This window comes from Neoarius graeffei, chromosome 2 (genome assembly GCF_027579695.1).
Source record: "Neoarius graeffei isolate fNeoGra1 chromosome 2, fNeoGra1.pri, whole genome shotgun sequence".
Classification (NCBI taxonomy): domain Eukaryota; kingdom Metazoa; phylum Chordata; class Actinopteri; order Siluriformes; family Ariidae; genus Neoarius; species Neoarius graeffei.
The window spans coordinates 108,205,285-108,225,549 of NC_083570.1; positions in this window are offsets into that span (position 1 = coordinate 108,205,285).

Here is a 20,265-nt window from a genome sequence, read left to right on the forward strand (position 1 = left end):
CCCCACAAATGTGATGCTCCAGAAACTCAATCTGCTCAAAGGAAGGTCAGTTTTATAGCTTCTCTAAAGAGCTCAACTGTTTTCAGCTGTGCTAACATGATTGTACAAGGGTTTTCTAATCATCCATTAGCCTTCTGAGGCAATGAGTCAAGTGATGTTGCCATGTTCACCAATTACATGAAGATCTACAGGAAGATCAAGTCTCTGGAAGATGCTGCATTGTTACAATCTGATATAAACAGTCTACACGTGTGGTCGTCAGCATCCGGTCTCATGTTCAATGAGACTAAATGTAAAATGCAAAGAATCACAAGAAAACATGATTAACTGATGCACTTCAGAGCAATTAAGTGTACTTTGTATACAAAGGAAAAGAGAAAGAAAAACACAGTACATTTTTTTTAGCATTGGAAATTATTGTGTGGTCTTTATATTTTATGTAATACTATAATGACAGTGATATATCTCAAACACTGTTGGCTGTTGTGGTAATATAATCAGTAAAACCCTTTGACACACTACCTTCCTGACTTCCTGTCAAATCAAATTCCTATAGAATCAAATTGTGGATTTCAAACCATTTTGTTGGTCCTTTAAGCTCTGCAGATCTTCACCTCCTCCACACTTTCAACCATCTGCTTTCAAGTTCACGTCTCCTTGCGAAGGCTTGCCAATCCTGCATTACAGAGCCAGTATTCTCAGTATTGTTCATTTGGTTTTGATCCTTGCTTTTGTCTTTGATAGCGACGGCAATACACTACCGTTCAAAAGTTTGGGGTCACTCAGACAATTTTGTGTTTTCCATGAAAAGTCACACTTTTATTTACCACCATAAGTTGTAAAATGAATAGAAAATACAGTCAAGACATTTTTCTGGCCATTTTGAGCATTTAATCGATCCCACAAATGTGATGCTCCAGAAACTCAATCTGCTCAAAGGAAGGTCAGTTTTATAGCTTCTCTAAAGAGCTAAACTGTTTTCAGCTGTGCTAACATGATTGTACAAGGGTTTTCTAATCATCCATTAGCCTTCTGAGGCAATGAGCAAACACATTGTACCATTAGAACACTGGAGTGATCAATGCCGGGGTGGCCCTATATTTAGCCGGGACCATCCCCAACCATCACCAATCAATGGTGGCCTGCTTGGAGCATGGGGAAAATAATTTTCACTAATTTTGGTCACTGATCTTATTCTTGCATTAATCATCAATTCAACTGCACTCTGCATTTTCACATGGCAGCCCAGACGCCGACAGCATCGCAGCAGATTAAATAGGCGCTATCAAATAAGGAAATTCTCCCCTCCCCTCTATTGCAGTTGGTTTGGTCCAAGACTCCTCCTCTGTATTGCGGGGAACTTAAACAACATTGGCGCGAAACAGCGCGCGTCAGTGATGGAGGGCAGAAAGAGGCCAGGTGGAACCGAAAGGGCGAAGCTTAAAAAAAGGAAGGAGGTGGCAGCAAAATGTGCCAAACTGACAGATATGTTCTCAAGACCAGCTGGTAGGTTACGAAAGATATGGAGTATGATAACCCTGTTTGTCGATTTTATCAGTCTACGCTAGGCCTATAATGTGTCGATAGTTTGCGATGTCAATTCAGCTTTTTTATTGTCATGTGAAATCTCGCAATTTACACGGTATAGATGTGGTGTATGTCTTAATTCTAAGAAGAACCGGACATTGCTTTACATCCCAGTTATTAACAATTTTAGATGAACAGGTCCCAAATGTGCTGTTGCGCGTTATTTCCTCATCCAGCCTATTTCATCTCGCTGTCACACCATGCATTTCCACAGGCGTGCGCACATTGTGGTTATGAACACATAGGCCTAGAAGTCATATTTGATGTTAAATAATTGTTGTTAAATATATAACTTAGAAGAGGTGTATGCGTATGCCAATATTCTAAGCAGAATCGAACACTTGCTTTAGCCTACATTTCATTTAACCATTTTTGAGTTGCCTAATGCGCCCTCACGCTTTATCTGCCGGTTGCTGAGTACCCAGCATTGTTGATTTGCCATTATTTTCGAGGCGTATGCGGCATGTAATGCACAAGCATTGGTTCAAATGCACGCGAGATGGGTGCTTTCGTTATTTTAAGATTATGTGACTAAAAATGTGTTGTGTAATTCGTCTTAAATAACGCGAAACAATCAGCCATACTCGCTGCTTTGCTATTTGGAGTGGCAGTCAGGTGGATTTCGCCCCCGACGTAAAAGTTCATTCCCACACCCGGGCCGAAGATGCCGATTTCTGAAGATGCATGTCCTTTGGATGTGTTTTCAAATATTTTCACTAAGGAACTTTGGGACATGTTGGTGACACAGATAAATGTATATGCGGATTAGACACGCGGCCACACACCATCCAATTTTAAGTGGAGCCCCGTCTCATACTAGATGAAATCGTTCGTCGGTCTCTGCATTACGTTTGTGGTCATTAAACTACTGCGTAATGGAAGTTTTATTAACCCTAAAGTAATGCAGAGAACGACGAACAACATACATTGTCACTACCTGAATTTAAACCAAATAAAAAGCATTGTGAAAGAACAGTTATTTGTTTTATATTTTTTAATGTACTCAAATTCCTCCTCCATTTCAAAGTGGCCTGAATGTGAATTAAACTCCCGGACCGAAAACAGGGCCCACTCCGGCCCTGGGAGTGATAGTTGCTGGAAATGGGCCTCTATACACCTATGGAGATATTGCACCAAAAACCACACATTTGCAGCTTGAATAGTCATTTACCACATTAGCAATGTATAGAGTGGATTTCTGATTAGTTTAAAGTGATCTTCATTGAAAAGAACAGTGCTTTTCTTTCAAAAATAAGGACATTTCAAAGTGACCCCAAACTTTTGAATGGTAGTGTAATTACAACTTGAGTTCTAATAATATCTCATAATAACGAGATACTTTAATCATGACTTATGACTTACTATCTGATGATATATTTTGAGAAAACGTTCTCATTGTTGTGAAATAGTAAGTCATTATTTTTATGACATGAGCTATGTGGCTTATTTTTTTTTCAAGTGGTGGAAATAAGGCTCTTAAGGGAAAAGCAAACACATTTCACATGTGATTAATATGTGATTATATTATATGGACCTAAGTGTTTTACTGGGAAATACGCCACTCGTATTTTTCATACGAGCTCCATCTGGGACATCCATCCATCCATTATCTCTAGTCGCTTTATCCTGTTCTACAGGGTCGCAGGCAAGCTGGAGCCTATCCCAGCTGACTACGGGCAAAAGGCGGGGTACACCCTGGACAAGTCGCCAGGTCATCACAGGGCTGACACATAGACACAGACAACCATTCACACTCACATTCACACCTACGGTCAATTTAGAGTCACCAGTTAACCTAACCTGCATGTCTTTGGACTGTGGGGGAAACCGGAGCACCCGGAGGAAACCCACACGGACACGGGGAGAACATGCAAACTCCACACAGAAAGGCCCTCGCCGGCCGCTGGGCTTAAACCCAGGACCTTCTTGCTGTGAGGCGACAGTGCTAACCACTACACTACCGTGCCGCCCTCCATCTGGGACATGGAGAATCAAAACCGTGACATAAATTTCTATATATCACTCGTGAGGAAATTGATGAATTGTTCTGATAAATTTGGGGACTTTTTAATTTGTGAATGTGTCGATATAATAAAAAGAAAATCACATGTTGGCTTGAAGATATGAAGTTTATCTTCTCATGTTGAAAAACTCGCATTTTTCATCTGAAATACATTGCAGATCTGAGTGATATATTTAAATAATATTGGCTTGTGTTGAGTGGTATATCAGATATATTCCATTCACCTAGCATGATACTGAACAAGTCGAAAACGAGTAGCTGAATGGAATATATCTGATAGACCACGAAAAAAAGCCAGCCAATATTATTATTATTATTTTTTAAAATTATTATTATTGTTATTATTAATTCATACAATATTCCTTTCAGGTGTTCAACGCGTCTTTCTCTTTCAAAATTCTTTCAAAATCATCCGTATTTAGCGAAGCAAACCTCACAGCCATGTTTGTTTTTACAAATCCTCACAGTCACTCGCTAGCACAGAAGTTTTACATCTCTGATGTGTCCCTTTTCCAGTTTTTCAATGTCCATTGGTATCTTTTTCTCTTGTAAATACGCGTGAAGAATATCTACTGAAGTTTTGGTAGCCTTCCGGGTGTTCAACGCATCTTTCTCTTTCTCGGTGAACCAAGAAATGCTTCTGGGCATGTACAACAGAGAACTTTCTCATTGGATATTCGCATCAGCTCCGATGTGTGATGTTATGTTGTCTTGACAACCATGCAATATCATAAACCATATTCAACGCTCATTCTTCATTGGGTAGAGTGACGTAATACACGTAGGATAAGCGATATGCTAACAATATTGCATGCTATCGAACCAAATGAATGAAACCTGCTAGAAGGGATCAGAACACATGTTTTTATTCCATCAAAAAAAGTGACCTGTATGTATAATATTTCCCGATATTTCACTCCGATGACGCCATGTCCAGTGTTTTCCTGCTGACTAGACGCACGTTGTCAAAATGGCGAACCAGTTCAAAATTAAAATTCTTTTGATTAACTTGCGGGGGGGGGGGGGGGGGGGGGGGTTGTGGATGTGTCCATATAATATAAAGAACATTACACGGCGGCGCAAAGATATGAAGTTTATCTTCTCATGTTGAAAAATATGTCATGAGTGAGTGAAGCGAGCATGGTTGGTCGTTTCTGTGTTACCCTTGTGATAGATTGGCAACCTGCCCAGGGTGAACCCCGCCTCTCACCCAAAGCCAGCTGGGATTGGCTCCAGCTTCCCCCATGACCCTAACGGATAAGTGGCCTGCTATGACTGCAGTTCGGCCCGTTACTCGTGGTGAATTTTGAATTTCAACCTCTTTGTGGAGCATTTTATTATTTTGACTTAGATTCTTTGTCTCAGGTCACGCTATACAAAGCATCATGAGAATACAGGTAATTAAGTCAGGTAAACATCACCGCTTACCGCAGGTGGTTAGATCCTGAACCATTGGTGTGTTGGTTGAGTGTAGCTTTAGCCCATGTGGCCAGTTAGTGGTAAAGTAAACAAATGCCCTGTGACTGATGCCAAGTGGTGCACATGCATCAGTTGTATCGATCTGGATCTGTTCCTGACCCTGTCCCGGCCTCAGACCACAGAACCATATCCTAGTGGTTAGAGAAGCAGCTTTGGGACCAAAAGGTTGCCAGTTTGTTTTCCTGAACCACCAGGAATGGTTGAAGTGCCCTTGAGCAAGGTACCTAATTCCACCCAGGCTGCTCTGGGGATGTGGTATGTCATTTTGGATAAGAGCATCTGCTAAATGCCTGTAATGTAAAAAGTTACCATCAAGAGCAAAACCAATTAAAGCCGCAAGCGGCCTCGACGGGCCCTCGCGCCAGCGGCCAAGGGGGGCGGGGGCATGCGTCCCTGCGAAAAACCTTCCACAGCTTCTGCGGCAAGAGACATTACTCCCACAATGGCGACAAAGCACAGAATTGGACACATGGCAACAATAGGGTCTCGCACTTCGTGCGTAGTCGACCATGGCAAGCTCCTCAATAAGGGTCTTGAAAAGAGTTTGCTTGCCAAGTTTGACAAATCAGAAGCTGCAATATCATTTTTGCCATAATCAGCACCCCCAGGGGCGAAGGTGCACAAAATTTGGCGTATATGTCAGGTGAGCTATGAAGAGTTTGTGTATGAAGTTTGATGACAATTGAGTAAATAGAAGATGAGATATAGATTTTTGAAGAATAAATTTTTTGGTTTTTCCCATGTCAGGAGGTGGCGCTATGCTGTACATGTGCGATTATGAGTTGGAAAAATAAGTGTCTACAACAGCAACGTACAATCACAAGGTAGTGGAGTGAAGGAGAAGCATTATGGAATTATTTACCAAAAACCCGTTTTGGAGCAATTGCGTGGGCCAAAAACAGCACCCCCCATGGACGAAAATTCCCAAAATGTGGTACACATGACATGGGAGGTAGTAAGAGGGTGGCCGTGAAGTTTGACCAAATTTGAGGAAAGATTGGATTTTTTGCCCAAAAATAGCGCCCCCAGTGGCGAAACATCACAGAAATTGGGTCACATGTCAGAAGCCCAATGAGTGATTTGTGTGTGAAGTATGAGCAGTGTTGAGCAATTAGAAGATTTGTTATGAATTTTTAAGCATGTAAAATTCTGCATTGAAAAATGATTGACGTATAACTTCTGAACGGTTTACGCTATGTGAAACGTATTTAGGAACTTTTGTCAGCCATGTCTGTAGATGATGTGTATCAATTTTGGTGACGTTCCTATGAACGGTCTAGGAGGAGTTGCGCCGCCTTCGTGGCCATGCATTTCGCACAAAAGTGAAATTACCTCACTTCCTGTTGGGCGCGGCTAATGCATTGGCATTACATTTTTGTCCGGCTTGGTGAGATACATATGCGTACCAAAGGGCATGCCACTACTACAAACTACATGGCAACCAGGCACCTTAATGCGAGAGGCAAAAATCACAACACGTTAGGGGGCGCTATAGAGGCCCTGAGGCCCGCCTGGATCTGGGCTTCTGGTTCTCAGTAGCGGTGGCAGTCTAAGAAAAAGGAGCCAAATTTCGAGCGTTGTCGACCATGGCAAGCGCCCCAATAAGGGTCTTGTAAAGGGTTTGCTTGCCAAGGTTGACAAATCAGAAGCTGCAATATCATTTCTGCCATAACCAGCACCCCCAGGGGCGAAAGTGCACAAAATTTGGCGTATATGTCAGGTGAGCTATGAAGAGTTTACGTATGAAGTGTGATGAAAATTGAGTGAATAGAAGATGAGATATAGATTTTTGAAGAATACATTTTTTGGTTTTTCCCATGTCAGTAGGTGGCGCTATGCTGTACATGAGCGATTATGAGTTGGAAAAATAAGTGTCTACAACAGCAACGTACTGTCACAAGGTAGTGGTGTGAAGGAAAAGCATTATGGAATTATTAACCAAAAACCCATTTTGGAGAAATTGCGTCGGCCAAAAACAGCGCCCCCCATGGACGAAAATTCCCAAAATGTGGTATACATGACATGGGAGGTAGTAAGAGGGTGGCCGTGAAGTTTGACCAAATTTGAGGAAAGATTGGATTTTTTGCCCAAAAATAGCGCCCCCAGTGGCGAAATACAACAGAAATTGGGTAACATGTCAGAAGCCCAACGAGAGATTAGCGTGTGAAGTATGAGCAGTTTTGAGCAATTAGAAGATTTGTTATGAATTTTTTAGCATGTAAAATTTTGAAGTGAAAATTGATTGACGTATAACTTCCGAACGGTTTATCCTACGTGAAACGTATTTAGTAACTTTTCTCAGCCATGTCTGTAGATGATGTGTATCAATTTTGGTGACATTCCTATGAACGGTCTAGGAGGAGTTGCGCCGTCTTCGTGGCCATGCATTTCGCACAAAAGTGAAATTACCTCACTTCCTGTTGGGCGTGGCTAATGCATTGGCATTACATTTTTGTCCGGCTTAGTGAGATACATATGCGTACCAAATGGCATGCCAGTACTACAAACTATATGGCAACCAGGCACCTTAATGCGGGAGGCCAAAATAACAACGACTTAGGGGGCGCTATAGAGGCCCTGAGCCCCGGCCAAGTGTGGGCTTTTGGTTCTGAGTAGCGGTGGCAATTCTCGGAAGTGGTGCCAAATTTCGTGCATTTTCGCCCATGGCAAGCGCCCCGAAAATGGCCCAACAGCGGAGAAAAATAAAGAAGAAGAAGAAGAAGAAGACGGAAGAATAATAATAGTGAACTCTTACAAGAACAATAGGGCCTTCGCCCATAGGGCTCGGGCCCTAATTAAAGCCGCAAGCGGCCTCGACGGGCCCTCGCGCCAGCGGCCAAGGGGGGCGGGGGCATGCGTCCCCACGAAATACCTTCCACAGCTTCTTCAGCAAGAGACATTACCACAAGGTAGTGGTGTGAAGGAAAAGCATTATGGAATTATTTATGAAAAACCCGTTTTGGAGAAAATGCGTCGGCCAAAAACAGCGCCCCCCATGGACGAAAATTTCCAAAATGTGGTATACATGACATGGGAGGTAGTAAGAGGGTGGCCGTGAAGTTTGACCAAATTTGAGGAAAGATTGGAATTTTTGCCCAAAAATAGCGCCCCCAGTGGCGAAATATCACAGAAAGAGGGTAACATGTCAGAAGCCCAATGAGTGATTTGCCTGTGGAGTATGAGCAGTTTTGAGCAATCAGAAGATTTGTTATGAATTTTTAAGCATGTAAAATTTTGCATCGAAAATTGATTGACGTATAACTTCTGAACGGTTAAACCTACGTGAAACGTATTTAGTAACTTTTGTCAGCCATGTCTGTAGATGATGTGTATCAATTTTGGTGACATTCCTATGAACGGTCTAGGAGGAGTTGCGCCGTCTTCGTGGCCATGCATTTCGCACAAAAGTGAAATTACCTCACTTCCTGTTGGGCGTGGCTAATGCATTGGCATTACATTTTTGTCCGGCTTAGTGAGAGACATATGCGTACCAAATGGCATGCCACTACTACAAACTACATGGCACCCAGGCACCTTAATGCGGGAGGCCAAAATAACAACGACTTAGGGGGCGCTATAGAGGCCCTGAGCCCCGGCCAAGTTTGGGCTTCTGGTTCTGAGTAGCGGTGGCAATTCTCGGAACTGGTGCCAAATTTCGTGCGTTTTCGCCCATGGCAAGCGCCCCGAAAATGGCCCAACAGCGGAGAAAAATAAAGAAGAAGAAGAAGAAGAAGAAGACGGAAGAAGAAGAAGAAGAAGAAGAAGACGGAAGAATAATAATAATAGTGAACTCTTACAAGAACAATAGGGCCTTCGCCCATAGGGCTCGGGCCCTAATTCTTGGTTGGGCATTCTGCCCCAAAACATGGTCCAAATGTCAAGATCCTGTTGCTAAATTTATAGAAATTTCCACCGAAATACAAGAAAACTTGGTGTCGTTTGTGGAAAGTGTCAGTGGAAAGCATTTTGGTGAGTGTGGCTATGTCCTGGTCTTCTGTGATCAGTATTCAGCACCACAGTTGATGAATAGGAGACTCACTCCATCAGGACACAGTAATCCTTTAGAGAGACAGTGATCTTTAAAGCTGTGGTTGCTGGAGAGTCGTAGTCAATGTGTTTTATCCATTATCAAATGCAGGACTCATGCTGCTCATGAACACTTTAATGAGTAGTGAGTTGATTTATCAACAACAGTGATGGCCTCCAAGTGAATCATTATTAATGTAAGATCCAGCCCTATTACTCTTTCCATGATGAAGCTTTGTAGTGTTCTTTGTTAATGGCAAGAAGAACCATTGACTGGTACCTGTTTACTAATCAAGCCTTTCTTCTTTACTCGCATCTATTAATCATTTGTTTGATATATCATGCTTTTAACAATAAACATTGTCACAAAATAGACTGACACAAATCCAGATATACACTATATATGCAAAAGTATGTGGACACCTCATAATCACACCCCTATGTCCTTGTTGAACATCCCTTTCCAGATTTATTCACCCATTACTGTTATAATAAACTCTACCCTTCTGGGAAGGCTTTTCTCTAGACTTTAAAGTGTGTTTGTGGGGATTTGTGATCATTCAGCTACAAGGGCATTACTGATGTTAGTGAGGAGGTCTGGGGTACAGTTGGTATTCCAGTTCATCCCAAAGGTGTTCAGTGGGGTTGAGTTCAGTCAGGGCTCTGTGCAGGACACTTGAGATCTTCCAATCCAACCATAACACCGTATAACAGGGGATGCCATGGTCTAATGGTCCAAAAGATCGCTAGTTCAATTCCCTGGACCAGCAGGAATGGCTGAAATGCCCTTGAGCAAGGCATCTAACCTCCAACTGCTCCTCATCACTCTGTATAAGAGGGTCTGCTAAATGCCTGTAATGTCATGCAACTTGCTTGGAGCTTGCTTGGTGCACAGGGGCATTATCATGCTGGAACAGGTTTGGGCCTGTTAGTTCCAGTGAAGGGAAAGACATGCTATACAACTGTGTGCTTCCAACTCTGTGGTAGCAGTTTGAACCAGAAGAACAAGATATGGTGGACCGTGTAATGGTCAGATGTTCATGTACTTTTGGCCATATAGTGTAGATTTATATTCTGAATGAATGAGCCAGAGATGATAATGTCAAAGGAAATAAGGAAGAAACCTTGAAAGGAACCAGACTCTCAAGGAAACCCATCATCATGAGTCATTCCTCTTCCACAGCTGTAGGATAAAAGTCCAACAGCACAGGATCTGATGTGGATGCCAAACATGAAATGATATATTGATGCTTTTTGCACCATTAGCTTATTTGTTTTCATTAATTAATAAATAAATTTATTTATTTATTTATTTATTTATCTTCCTTTCAATACTGCCACCTTTGTACAGTTTTTATCTTTATTTATCACAATTCTTGTTAGTACTATTAATGCACATTTGGCAGCAGGGTAGTGTAGCGATTAGCACTGGCACCTCACAGCAAGGAGGTTCTGGGTTCGAGCCCAGTGGCCAACAGGGGTGTTTCTGTGTGGCGTTTGTATGTTCTCCCCGTGTCTGCGTGGGTTTCCTCCGGGTGCTCTGGTTTCCCCCACAGTCCAAAGACTTATGGTTAGGTTAACTGGCTACTCTAAATTGCCCAAAGGTGTGTGTGTGTGTGAGTGAGTGAATGATTGAGAGGAGAAAACCTCTATAATTATCCAGTAGAAGGCAACAGGAAACCACTACTGTAATTCTTCCCTAGAGACTTTGATGGCTGAAGCTGTCAGAGTGGCCATGTCACTGCAGTGACATGCCGGTTGGATAGATAGAATGCATATTCATGTGTACAAAGCACGTATATAGACATCTATGTGTTTTTTTCATTACATTTTTATCTGTTTATTGTATAGTCGGCTTGTTCTTGGGATCTTTTTCTTTTTTTTATTTAATTCTATTTTATGTTGTACAGTCTGTCTTTTTCTTTTCACATGTCTGATAACTTTCTGCTGGAACAAAACAATTTCCCAGCTTGGGATCAATAAAGTCAATCAATCAATCTCTCTTTTTCTTTCTGAAAGACAGAATGGACATAGCCCTGCTAGCATATTTACACTAGCTGCCCATGATAATGCCCTGCCCAAACAGGATAAATATTGTTCCAACCTAAAAGTTCCAACTTAAAAGGAGGAAGCCATGGCCTAACAGATAGAGAAGCAGCTTTGTGACCAAGAAGTTGCTGGTTTGATTCCCTGGACCAGCAGGAATGGCTGAAGATGCTGGAACAAAACAATTTCCCAGCTTGGGATCAATAAAGTAGATCAATCAACACCCAAATGTGCCCCAGGCTGCTCTGGGTAAGTTGTATGTTGCTCTGGATAAGAGTGTCTGTTAAATGCCTACCCGTATAACCTACTGTTTGGGTGCCTCACAGCAAGAAGATTCTAGGTTCGAGCTCAGTGTCTGTGTTGGTTTTTCCCCACAGTTCAAAACATGTGGTTAGGTTAACATGGAATGGCCTTGGGCTCTAGTGCCCTTGAGTAAGGCACCTAACCCCCAACTGCTCCCTGGGTGCTGTAGCATGGCTGCCCACTGCTGTGGGTGTGTGTGCTCATTGCTCACTTATGTGTGTTCACTGCTTCAGATGGGTTAAATGCAGAGGATGAATTTGAGTGTGCATGTGACAAATAAAGGCTTCTTCTAAAAAAAAAAGTCCAGACTTTCCCTCAACTGTTGTTCAGTTACCTTAAAAGTATTACATTACAGGCATTTAGCAGATGCTGTTATCCAGGGCGACATGCAGCCCAGGGAGCAGTTGGGGGTTAGGTGCCTTGCTCAAGGGCACTTCAGCCATTCCTGCTAGTCCAGGGAATTGAACCACCAACCTTTTGATCCCAAAGCTGCTTCTCTAACCTGTTGTAAAGGCCGTGTTGTTTTCAAGCTCTTGGACATCCTTCAGTTCAGTTGAAATAACCTATAAAAATGTGGCTTCATTGGCAAAGAACAAGAGTATGGCATTGGACGCCACCTTCATGCGTTTATTATATCTCCTTACTTCCTCTTTCTGTCCGCATTTCCTGTCAGTGAAATTTACAAAAGACAAAGCAATACTAAGAAAACAGAATTTGTAGTCATGTCATTTGAAGCCATTTAAAAATATGACAAGTTTGTACCCTTTTGATGGCAGCTCTGCCTACAGTGATAGGAAAGAGATTCATAAGCTAGAGATAATCTCATCTCATTATCTCTAGCCACTTTATCCTGTTCTACAGGGTCGCAGGCAAGCTGGAGCCTATCCCAGCTGACTACGGGCGAAAGGCGGGGTACACCCTGGACAAGTCGCCAGGTCATCACAGGGCCGACACATAGACACAGACAACCATTCACACTCACATTCACACCTACGGTCAATTTAGAGTCACCAGTTAACCTAACCTGCATGTCTTTGGACTGTGGGGGAAACCGGAGCACCCGGAGGAAACCCACGCGGACACGGGGAGAACATGCAAACTCCGCACAGAAAGGCCCTCGCCGGCCACGGGGCTCGAACCTTCTTGCTGTGAGGCGACAGCGCTAACCACTACACCACCGTGCCGCCTGCTAGAGATAATGTGTAGAAAAAATAAATTTAGTATATTAAACACAGAAATGAGAGTCTCAGGAAATTAGATGGGTTTATTGCTCTCTGTTTGGTTTTGACGCACTTCCTGTTCTCCACAGATTCCCACAGCACTGAGACACATCTCGAGGTCCCAGTGCAAGGAGAAATTGTTGGTCAGAACCCCCTGATACCACATCAAATGTTCTCAGAGAAATAGCCCATAACCCAGTGGGAACATGCTCAAAGGACTGCCTAAATCCCAAAGCATGCTCGGAAGGAATTTTAAACCACCTTGTAAAATTCAAATGAGCATTCCGGAGTACTCGCTGGCCTTTTAGCAAAAGGCAATTCACAGTTTAGCAGAGGCAGTTCACACACTCTTTAATAATGTGATAAGCTCGCAGACAGTTTTCACAGTCCATGGATTAGCGTGCAATTTACACCTGTGCCTGTTGCCTGCTAATCTCTCTGTTCTCTCAGTTCAAGTTAATTTGCTATAGTAGTGTACATCGAGTGATACTGTGCAGCGAAGAGAAAAGTTCAAACTGCACAGAGCAAGGACTGCTTATTATTTCTAAAACGTTACCTATGAGTCGGCAAAAACCCGAATCAGATCCTTTTGATAACAAGAACATCCCTCAGAGCATCAGATCTCGTGATATTGGTTCTGTGTTTCATCTCGTTGGAGATTCAATCTTCGCCTTTTACCTTTCCAAGATGAAAAGATTATAATCTGTGTCTATTACACTCCTGAATCTGAAATGCCTTACATCTCTGTCATGGATTGGTTCGAGCGCCAGAACTGTCTGGTTTTGATAAAACAATAAATCTCTTTAATTAGTGCATATTTTTACTGGTTTGAGAGATGACCTGTTATATAATTAGCGGTTATTGCACAAAATCAAGTCGTACATGATCTGATAGCTGACAAGGCACGTAGCACCGAGTTGTCTATAACCCATGTACGATGAGATTGAGTGGAATAACTGTTTTATTCTATCCACCTTCACTGGGTTTTGAGAAACAGGGCATTTTTATTTTCATTTTTTTGCAAATTTGATAAAAACTTTATACAGAACCTCCGACAAAATCAATTCCACATAGAATCAGGGCTTTGAACCGGTTCAAGGAACGAAAACGAAAACCGGGAACTTTTTCTATTTCACATGGAACAGAAACGAAACCAGAGACTTTATTATTTTTTATGTTCCGGAAAAGAAACGCTTATTAAAAATAATGGTAACCGGTTAATACTGGTTTTTATTTCGTTCCTCAAAGTTTCCGTAGCCTACAAATAAAAAAGTCATTCTTCTCCTGCGCAAGTTTCTATGACCCGCTGGGGTTCACTTCCTGTGTGACGTTCGCTGACTGAATGTAGAGAGCGGGAGGGTGGACTACTATCACGTCTCCACATCTTAAATAAGAGGTAAATATTGCAGTCTGTCGTTATTCAAAAACGTCAATTTCAAACACGATATCAATATATTTGTCCACGTTAATGAGAGGCTCGCGAACATTAAATTAAATGACGTTAACCTCTGTTAGCCTATCAATGCATAGGGCCTGACTAGCCTTTGGTAACACACTAAACGAATTATCTTTCATTTTTGGCACTTTTTCTGTTTGTGTAGATGGGAAGACATACTGAGAATCCAAATCGCCAACATTTGAAATAATAATAGTTTTGAATTATTTCTTGTCTTATTTAATGAAGGTTGTAATAGAATTAGCCTACATTTGGCTTAAGCTGGATGAGACAGAGACATAATTTTATAGCCATTTGTTAAACAGCTGACAGGGAACGTAATTAACCGTTCTGGGAATGAAATTTTTTTGTTCTAACCGGTTCGGGAACGTCTATTTAATGGTGGAACCCAAAACCGGAAACGTTAAAATTCCGTTTCTGTTCGGAACGAACCAATAGGAAAAAAATTCTGGTTCAAAGCCCTGCTTAGAATGTAAACAGACTTGCGAAATGACAGGTGCAATTTGTGAAAAATGCAATAATATATAATTCTTGAAAAATTAAAAAAAACACACACACACGTTCTTACCATCAAATACTTTCATTACATATTTTATTGCTTTTTTGTATTTTTGGGGGGGTTGTTTTCGAGTGAAATTTTTATTTCGTCCTCGATTGGTTCAGTAACATGCTCCACCATTTTCTTTTCTTCTTTAGGTTTTTTTTTTTTGGTGGTTGGCAAACCAACTTAAAGGTGCATTACCGCCACCGACTGGGCTGGAGTGTGTCTTGAGGAAAAAATTATTATATTCTTTTAGCTATTTCTGTTTCTTGATCACAAAGTGATGTATCTGATCTGATGCGCTCCACCATTTTGTTTTTCTCTATTCACGGTATATGAGCTGATAGTCTAGTAGTAGAGTAGCCAATCAGAGTGCACAATTGCTCATATCCAGTGAATGTGAATAGAATAATTATAGATATTCTGTATATTGTATATTCTAGAGTGTGTATATTGTGTATATTGCAGAGCACTTCATCATCACATTTTTATTTTTATTTTTTATTCTATTTATTACATTCTATTTTACTCCCTTTCCTTTTTCCTAGTCCCCTTCCCCCAAACTATCTTCACGACCTACAGAAACACCCTTATCAAAAAGAATTATACTTCAAGTTCATTTTATTAAGTATACTTAAATAAAGTTAAAGTATATTTCCTTAAGTATACTTTTGTGTACCAGGTATACTGATATCAATGTACTTACAGTATACTTGTAAGTAAACTAATCTAATACTTCTTGGGATTAATTGGCCCAGTTTTAGTTTATAAAAAGTATACTTTAAGTCTAAGAGAAGTAAACTCTGAGTATACAACTAGTATTTTTTATTTTGTACTGCAAGTATAATACAAGTAAACTTACATACTAATAGTTTACTAGTTCTATACCTGTTGTCCACTCTTTAGTTTACAAAAGCAAGTATACTTCATAGTATACTGGAAATATACTACGAGTTTACTTGTTTTATACTTCTAGTCCACTTTTTAGTTTACTAAAGTATACTTTGTAGTATACTGGAAAAATACTATTGGTTTACTCGTTACACACTTCTAGTCCAGTTTTTAGTTTAAAAAAGTACACTTTATAGCATATTGGAAATATATTATTAGTTACTGGTTTTATATATATGAAAATGGGCGCTGTGTGAGACGGCTGCCTCTCCAGTAGCTCTGTAGTTTTTAGCTCTTTAAACCTCTTTTTTCCACCTTTTTTACTTTTCTGCTCTTCTTACGAAGACATAGTGTGTTTTACTATATAACATGGATATATTTAACTTGAACGTGCAACCAGGAGCCAGTTTTCTCACTTATTCGAGAGAGGGGCTGCTGGCCCTGAAAACAATGGGACGAGCAGGGATACGACACCCCATCCCGGCCGAGCTGAGAAAGAAATCCAGGGGCTGCAAAGCTGGAGCTAAGCTAAAGGCTAGGCTAGCGGACAACCGGCGGCGCTACAAACCATCCATTCCCTCCGTTATCATGGGGAATGTGAACTCGCTGCCGAATAAAGTCGACGAGCTTTCCGCTCTGAACAACCAGCGGATTTACTGGGAGAGCAGCTTATTTATCTTTACGGAGACATGGCTAACACGCCTTGTACCGGATGCTAATGTGGACCTGCGGAGATTCACTGCTGTGAGAGCTGACAGAGACACTAACACATGCGGGAAAAGCAAAGGTGGGGGACTCATCACTTGTTAACAACTGCTGGTGTAACCCGGGACATATCTCCGTAAAGACAGTTTTATGTTGCCCGGACTTGGAGCTGCTAGCCGTTAGCCTGCGGCCATATTATCTGCCGAGGGAGTTCAGTCACGTGATCATCATCTGTGTTTACATCCCTCCGAAGGCAGACGCAGCCGCTGCATGTGAGAGGATTCACTCTGTCACAGCAAGGCTGCAGACACAGCACCCTGAGGCATTTATGATCATTTCTGGGGACTTTAATCACGCTACTTTGGACTCTACTTTGGCTGCTTTTTACCAGGCTGTGGATTGTCCAACAAGGAACAACAGGACAATTGGCGTGCTGTATGCTAATATGAGGGATGCATACAGAGTCACATCCCTCCCCCCACTAGGGAAGTCTGACCACAACCTGGTTCTTCTACAGCCGAAGTACAACCCCGATTCCAAAAAAGTTGGGGCAAAGTACAAATTGGAAATAAAAACAGAATGCAATAATTTACAAATCTCAAAAACTGATATTGTATTCACAATAGAACATAGACAACATATCAAATGTCAAAAGTGAGACATTTTGAAATTTCATGCCAAATATTGGCTCATTTGAAATTTCATGACAGCAACACATCTCAAAAAAGTTGGGACAGGGGCAATAAGAGGCTGGAAAAGTTAAAGGTACAAAAAAGGAACAGCTGGAGGACCAAATTGCAACTCATTAGGTCAATTGGCAATAGGTCATTAACATGACTGGGTATAAAAAGAGCATCTTGGAGTGGCAGCGGCTCTCAGAAGTAAAGATGGGAAGAGGATCACCAATCCCCCTAATTCTGCGCCGACAAATAGTGGAGCAATATCAGAAAGGAGTTCGACAGTGTAAAATTGCAAAGAGTTTGAACATATCATCATCGCCATTGCATAATATCATCAAAAGATTCAGAGAATCTGGAAGAATCTCTGTGCGTAAGGGTCAAGGCCGGAAAACCATACTGGGTGTCCGTGATCTTCGGGCCCTTAGACAGCACTGCATCACATACAGGCATGCTTCTGTATTGGAAATCACAAAATGGGCTCAGGAATATTTCCAGAGAACATTATCTGTGAACACAATTCACCATGCCATCCGCCGTTGTCAGCTAAAACTCTATAGTTCAAAGAAGAAGCCGTATCTAAACATGATCCAGAAGCGCAGAGGTCTTCTCTGGGCCAAGGCTCATTTAAAATGGACTGTGGCAAAGTGGAAAACTGTTCTGTGGTCAGACGAATCAAAATTTGAAGTTCTTTATGGAAATCAGGGACGCTGTGTCATTCGGACTAAAGAGGAGAAGGACGACCCAAGTTGTTATCAGCGCTCAGTTCAGAAGCCTGCATCTCTGATGGTATGGGGTGGCATTAGTGTGTGGCATGGGCAGCTTACACATCTGGAAAGACACCATCAATGCTGAAAGGTATATCCAGGTTCTAGAGCAACATATGCTCCCATCCAGACGACGTCTCTTTCAGAGAAGACCTTGCATTTTCCAACATGACAATGCCAAACCACATACTGTATCAATTACAGCATCATGGCTTCGTAGAAGAAGGGTCCGGGTACTGAACTGGCCAGCCTGCAGTCCAGATCTTTCACCCATAGAAAACAATTGGTGCATCATAAAACAGAAGATACAACAAAAAAGACCTAAGACAGTTGAGCAGCTAGAATCCTACATTAGACAAGAATGGGTTAACATTCCTATCCCTAAACTTGAGCAACTTGTCTCCTCAGTCCCCAGACGTTTACAGACTGTTGTAAAGAGAAAAGGGGCTGTCTCACAGTGGTAAACATGGCCTTGTCCCAACTTTGAGATGTGTTGTTGTCATGAAATTTAAAATCACCTCATTTTTCTCTTTAAATGATACATTTTCTCAGTTTAAACATTTGATATGTCATCTATGTTCTATTCTGAATAAAATATGGAATTTTGAAACTTCCACATCATTGCATTCCATTTTTATTTACAATTTGTACTTTGTCCCAACTTTTTTGGTATCGGGGTTGTACACCCCCCTGGTTCAAAGGCAGCCTGCAACAACTAGCTCCATCAGGAGGTGGTCCCCTGAAATGGAAGATGCCCTCAGGGACTGTTATGACATCACGGACTGGGATGTGCTGCTTAGCCCACACTGTGAGGACATAGAGGGGCTGACACACTGTCTTCTTGGACTTCTCGAGTGCCTTCAACACCATCCAGCACCTATTGCTTCAGGACAAACTGAACTGGATGCGAGTGGAACCCTGCCTGATCATCTGGATCTCCAGCTACCTCACTGACAGGCCGCAGTACATCAGGCTGAAGGACATCACATCTGACACTGTAATTAGCAGCACCGGAGCACCCCAGGGCATGGTGCTGGCCCCTCTTCTCTTTACCCTGTACACCGTGGACTTCTGCTACAACTCAGAGTTGTGCCACATTCAGAAGTTTGCCAATGACACAGCCATCATTGGGTGTATCAGTGACGACAGAGAGGAGGAGTATAGGAGCCTGGTGAGGGACTTTGCTGTGTGGTGCAACAGGAACCATCTGCAGCTCAACACCTCAAAGACCAAGGAGCTGGTCATTGACTTTGGGAGGTCCAGACCAAGGTCACGACCAGTTCTGATCGAGGGAGTCAAGGTGGAGGCTGTGGATTCCTACAAGTACCTCGGGCTGTGGCTGGACAGCAAGCTGGACTGGACTTGCAACACCAAACACTTATACAGGAAGGGACAGAGCAGGCTATACTTCCTTAGGAGGCTGCGGTCCTTTAACATCTGCAGGAAACTCCTGTGGATGTTCTATCAGTCTGTGGTCGCCAGTGTCCTGTTTTACACCGTGGTGTGCTGGGGGGCCAGCACATCCAAGAAGGACACATCCAGGCTGGACAAACTGATCAGGCGGGCTGGCTCTGTGGTTGGCATGAAGCTGGACTCTCTGGTGACGGTGTCAGAGAAGAGGTCTATGGACAAACTATTGAACATCATGGATGATGCCAGTCACCCTCTGCAGACCGTCATCAGCAACCAGAGGAGCCTGTTCAGTGACAGAATGCTCCTTCCCAAGTGCAGGACGAACAGACTTAAAAACTCCTTTGTCTCTCACGCCATCAAACTGTACAACTCCTCTCTGGGGGGAGGAGGGGTAACAGGAGGACAGAGGATGGGAAGGAGCAGTAGCCTAGCCTAACAATAAGCAATACCAGAGAATGTGCAATATAATGTGCAATATAAAATGCAATATCTCTCCTGCCGCCCCCTTTTCTCCCTACCTCCCCCTTCCCCATATCTTATTCTTTTTGTATATGTAAATACTTAATTTATTTTAATTTATCTCGAAGTTTTCTCCATTTCTTTTCTCTGTTTATCTGTAATGATGCTGCTGGAATCTTAATTTCCCTGAAGGAACCCTCCCAAAGGGATCAATAAAGTTTTATCTAATCTAATCTAATCTAATCTAATCTAATCTAATCTAATCTAATCTAATCTAATCTAATCTAATCTAATCTATACATCTAGTCCACTTTTTAGTTTTGAAGTATACTGCAATTACCCTTCTAGGTATACTATTAGTTTTCTAGCCCTAACCCTTACCTCATGCACACTACCAGGAGACAACTTAAGTGTTTTGTACCTTAAGTTACAATGAAGTTATAAAGGTAAGAATTCACAAAATAACAACAGATACTCAAGATTAAGAACATATTAAATTTCTTTAAAAATAAAAATTTAAAGCAACATTGTATTAAATGTCAAAGTATAAAAACATGGCAATGACAACTGAAACTGACATCCAAGCTCTAAAGAAAAAGACATTAAAATAATAATAATAATAATAATAATAATAATAATAATAATAATAATAATAATAATTATTATTATTAT